This window comes from Vipera berus (assembly GCF_964194415.1).
Source record: "Vipera berus genome assembly, chromosome: 2".
In the NCBI taxonomy this organism is placed as follows: domain Eukaryota; kingdom Metazoa; phylum Chordata; class Lepidosauria; order Squamata; family Viperidae; genus Vipera; species Vipera berus.
The window spans coordinates 274,204,567-274,210,566 of NC_138203.1; positions in this window are offsets into that span (position 1 = coordinate 274,204,567).

Sequence of the window (6,000 nt, forward strand, 5' to 3'; positions counted from 1 at the left end):
AATAATGGAGATCTTTAAAAAGGCAGAAATGTCTTTCCCCCAGCCAGAAAACTAGGCTGAGGCTAGCTTTTAAAAATGCAAATTCAATAATCCTTTCAGAAAGGTTGAAGTTAGAAACTAAAGTGATTAGGAAGACAAAGACCCCTAAAATCTACATGTTCCACCAAACTCTAAAAACATGACATAATAGGATTAACCCACCAATACCAAAAGGGCACACTCAGACTCAGGTCAAGGTACATGACACAGGAAATACAAAGCCTCAAACAGGAACAGGAAACAGCCTCAAGAGCCCCAGAAGATATAGAAACCCACCACTCCTAGGTACATTGTATTATATACGTAAACAAACATTAGTAATAAGTTAAACAGTTATTCCGTTATTACTGTGAGGGGAAAACAAATCTGACAGGAGAACACGCGGGAACTTTGACAGCTGTCAAAGTTCCCCGCAAGGCGCAGGCGCAGCCACTGACAGCTCGCGGCTGTCAAAACACCAAGCCATGCGGAAACAAGAGCTGTCAAGAGAAGACGGCGAGGATTGGTTCGGTTAGACGCGGCGCCAAAAGGGACGATCCTGATTGGTCCTCACTGACAGCTGCCAGCTATAAAAGCCGGACGAATTATTCTGTTTTTGCCTTGCTCTAAATAAACCCCTAGTTAATTAGCCTGTCGTCCCGAGTGGTCCTTCGGCTACTTCACTGGCGACGAAGGTGGGATCGCTCCTGAGCTGAAGTCACGGCCGAGGAAGAGAGTTCCCGGCCAGAGCTGTCACTCCAACGGAGCGAGACCTAGGACCGGACGACATGGCCAACTTCGGGCGTGTGAGGGAATTCGATACCCGCCATCCGGAGAGATGGCAATCACACCTGGGGCAAGTCGAGGGATTTCTCCTCATCAGCAAAATCACCGACGACAGAGCAAAGGCCGCCGCTCTCCTGTACATCAGCGGGCCCCCGGTATACGACGCTGCCGTCGGGCTGTTCAGCCCGGTACCCATCACCGAAGTCTCCTACACAAACCTGGTAGACCAACTTAACAAACATTATATGCCGGCACGCTCGGAGCTGTATTGGCGGGTACAATTCACCCAGAAGAAGCAGCGACCGGACGAACCCGCAAATGACTTCATCGCCGGGGTCAGGCACGCTGCTCGTAACTGCTGTTTCCCCGACCTGGAAGACCGCATCAGAGACCAGATGGTGATAGGGTTGAGGGATGAGCGGCTTCAGAAAAAACTGACATCTAAACCCGACATGAGTCTAGCCGAATTGACCCGAGAAATAATGGCCTATGAGTATAACCACAAGAAAAAATCGACCACCACAACTTCAGAGAGTCCAGCAACCGTATACCAAGAGAGCCCAACCCTCAGTGACAGCGACGAATCGGTGGACTTCACAGACAGTGAGGCCCTTCAGGGCAGAATGGAACATAGGCAACAGCGAAGAAGCGACACGACAGATCGCCGAAGAACCAGAAACCCCCCGCCACCACGATACGAGCAACGGGCCACCTGCGCCAGCTGCGGGGGCAATCATGCCCGGGGAAGCTGCCGGTTCCAAAACGCAAAATGCCACAATTGCGGAAAAACCGGCCACATCAAACCAGTGTGCCGAAGCCGGCCCCGCGACAACGTGCATGATCTGGAGGCCAATTCCCCAGGTAGGCCAACCACCCAGGCAAACATAGGGGAAACGCCAGGGGTCCTAGTGGAAACAATTGATAAGGTACACAGCCTGAGTTCAAAAGTAAGGATCAGGGTAAAAATTCAGGGAGTCACCTGCCCTATGGAGGTGGACTCCGGGTCAGCAGTCTCCTTAATCTCATTCAAAACGTATCAGGAGATCTGCCAGCGAAGCAATAGGGAAATTCCCCTTAAGAAAACCCAGGTCCATCTAGCAGATTTCCAAAAAACCCCCATTCCTCTAGAAGGGAAGGCTAAGGTTGCTGTAGAATACAAAAAAATTCAAGGGACCCCTAGAAGTTCTAGTGACTCCAGGGAACCGCACCAACCTAATCGGGCTGAACTGGTTCAGCCCTCTGGGCATCGCCATTACTGGGGTAAACGCAGTCCAAGCCTCTAGCCTCGAAGCCGTCTGCAACAAGTATGCAGACGTCTTTGATGGCACTCTGGGTAAATACACTGGCCCCCCCATCTCCTTACAATTAAACCCAGCCATCCAGCCCATAAAGATAAGAGCTAGGAGGGTTCCATTTGCCCTTAAAGAAAAAATAGAAAATGAGCTAGAACGCCTCGTAGGACTAGGGGTACTAGAACCTACGGAAGGGGGAAGCTGGGAGACCCCAATAGTCACCCCAGTGAAACCTAACGGGGAAATTAGATTATGTGCAGACTATAAGGCGACCCTCAACCTAGCCCTCAGCCCCCATGCTTACCCGGTGCCAGCGGTAAGGGACGTATTTGCTTCCATCCGCTCCGGCGCCATTTTCGCAAAACTTGATCTGACGCAGGCGTACTTGCAACTGCCTGTCACAAATGACACCGCGGAAGCTCAAACAATTGTCACGCACCGCGGTGCCTTTAAAGTGAAAAGACTCCAATTTGGCATATCGGTAGCCCCGGGTATCTTCCAAGGTATTATGGAAAAAACCCTGAAAGGAATACCCGGGGTCTGCCCATATTTCGACGATGTTCTCATCGCCGGAGAAAACGAAGCAAACTTAGCTGACAGACTGTCAGCTGTACTGAGCCAGCTCAGAGAAGCCGGTCTCAAACTTAAACGCGAAAAGTGCTCCATCGGAGTCACATCCACAGAATTCCTAGGGTACAAAATAGACGCCCAAGGCATTCACCCCACCACAGAAAAACTAAGGGCTATTCAGACAGTGCCCAGCCCAAAGAATAAACAAGAACTCCAAGCCTTTTTAGGGTTATTAAACTTCTATCACGCTTTCCTTCCCCACAAAGCCACCATAGCAGAGCCTCTCCATAGGCTCCTAGACAAGGGAACTGCCTGGTCCTGGACCAAAACACATGAAAATAGCTTCCAGTCATTAAAAAAAATTATCTGTAACAGTTCAACAATCACCCTTTTCCGAGAAGACACACCAATATGCATCACTTGCGATGCATCTCCCTATGGAATTGGGGCAGTATTAAGTCACCTATACGAGGATGGCACCCAAAGACCCATAGCTTTTTATTCACGCACTCTGTCAAAAGCAGAAAGGAACTACGCACAAATCGACAGAGAAGCACTAGCAATAGTCGCAGGGGTAAAAAAGTTCCATGACTACCTCTATGGGAGACCCTTTACCATATTCACAGATCACAAACCCCTACTAGGAATATTCACTTGGAATAAAACAACACCGCAGATTCTCTCACCAAGAATACTGCGTTGGTCCACTTTCCTATCAGCATATTCTTACAAATTAATACATAAACCAGGGAAGGAATTAGGACACGCAGACTGCCTCAGCAGGCTGCCAATTCAAGGCAAGGACCCAGACCCAGCCCCAGCGGGGCTAATTCTAGCAATCTCCCAACTTCCTGACTGCCCCCTCTCTGCAAAGATTATAGCTAACAATTCAGCTAAAGACAAAATACTCAGCAGAATCCTCAGGTGGACAACAACAGGATGGCCAGCAAAAAACCCACACCCTCAATTCCAGCCATTCTATAACAGAAAAAATGAAATGTCTTCACATATGGGATGCCTTTTATGGGGGCACAGGGTGGTAATACCCAACAAGAACACAGCCCAAACATTAGACATCTTACACGAAGGACATCCAGGCATAGTCAAGATGAAAGCTCTAGCCAGAAGTTATGTCTGGTGGCCTGGCATTGATAAAGAGATAGAAAAATATGTGGGAGGGTGCTACACCTGTCAAGCAACACGAAGCGAGCCACCCCAAGCCCCAATTCACAAATGGGAAACTACAAAAAACCCATGGTCACGCATACATTTAGACTTCGCAGGACCAATCCAAGGGCAGAGTTTCCTAATAGTAGTTGACAGCTATTCTAAATGGTTAGAAGTCATTCCCCTTAGAAAAACAACTTCAGGAGCCACTATACAAGCCCTTAGGAAAATACTCGCCACCCACGGCCTCCCAGACATCATGGTTTCAGACAATGGACCTCAATTCACCTCTCGTGAATTTCAGATGTTCGCTATGAAGAACTGTATTAGACTGGTCACGTCTGCACCGTTCCACCCATCGACGAACGGGATGGCTGAAATTATGGTGCGCTCCACCAAAGAAGCTTTACAAAAATTCGTAAGAGGGAACTGGCAGCGTCGACTCAGCCAGTTCCTAATGTCACAACATACAACTCCATGCACAACAACGGGCAAATCACCTGCAGAACTAAGATGGGGGAGGAGGCTGATAACGCGGCTCGACAGACTACATCCAGACACTTACACCGCAGAAACAGATCACCCCCCCACCCCGCACATTCAAACCTGGGCAAATGATATGGGCACGGTCATACACAGCCAAAAACAAATGGGTCCAAGGGACATTACTACAACAAACAGGACCCATTTCTTATCTAATATCCACACATAGTGACGGCAATCTACGACGACATATCGATCAACTCAGGCCAAGACAACCACAGCACAGCCCAGAACCCCAACCAGGGGACCACCAACTTCAAGCCCCCGCAGGAATATTACCGATACCAACCCAAGAGGAAGAGGAGCAAGAGAACTTACTACCACCAGAACCAGACATCGCCCCACCCCCAAGGCGCTCCAACAGGAACAGAAGAGCCCCCGCATATTTAAAGGACTACCAGTGGGCCGGCTCCAACAACCAACAAGGGGGAGGGAACGCTCCAGGGGAGGGGTAAGGGGTGTATTATATACGTAAACAAACATTAGTAATAAGTTAAACAGTTATTCCGTTATTACTGTGAGGGGAAAACAAATCTGACAGGAGAACACACGGGAACTTTGACAGCTGTCAAAGTTCCCTGCAAGGCACAGGCGCAGCCACTGACAGCTCGCGGCTGTCAAAACACCAAGCCATGCGGAAACAAGAGCTGTCAAGAGAAGACGGCGAGGATTGGTTCGGTTAGACGCGGCGCCAAAAGGGACGATCCTGATTGGTCCTCACTGACAGCTGCCGGCTATAAAAGCCGGACGAATTATTCTGTTTTTGCCTTGCTCTAAATAAACCCCTAGTTAATTAGCCTGTCGTCCCGAGTGGTCCTTCGGCTACTTCATACATGTAGTCAGCTTTCCCAGAGCCACACTACTGTCTTGCTCTGCTCTTCAATAAACCTTTCTAAAGCAGTCTCCATTTTGTTTATTCCCAACTTGAACTGGACCCAGATGAAGGCTTTGCTTTCAACAATAGATAGTCTAATCTTTTCTTGAAAACCTCCAGAGATGAAGCATCCTGATTTTGCTAGGATTGGAAGACACCAAAGAATTCCAAGATTGTTTATTTCAAGCCTCCACAACTCCATGAAGCAAACTGTTCTATTTATTAATCACTGGTATTGCTTCCAAATTACATTTAAATAGGAGATATTATCTTTCCATCTGCATTCTTGCAGAGTCAAGAGCTTGCCAGAGGGCAGAATTGCTAGCTGCGTTCCCCAATTTCTAAGAGTTCGGTCTTATTGTTCCCAAACAGCTTGGGCAGAACGTTTGGAGGGTACTAATCTGCAGAAAACTGATCTAAAGATTCCTGTGCTTTGGTAAGGGTAATTCTCAGTGGAGATCAAAGCCTCTCTGCATTCTTAAAACCTTGTGACTGATTTTCTGTGGCTGTCAAGATTTTAAGACACAGCAGCACATCAGTTCCAGAAGCTCAAAGGGAGCCAGCTTCACTCATGCTGGCCAAGAATGATTTTTAGCCCGCCCATATGTCTTAAAGTTGATGTTCCCAACAAGCCAGATTTGCTCCTGGAGGATATTTTAAGTCTGTTAACTGCTAAATGTCATGTGTTTCTGTAAATTCCCTTGAAAAAGAAGTCTTTCTTAGGTCAAAGTGAGAGACATATGCAGCAAA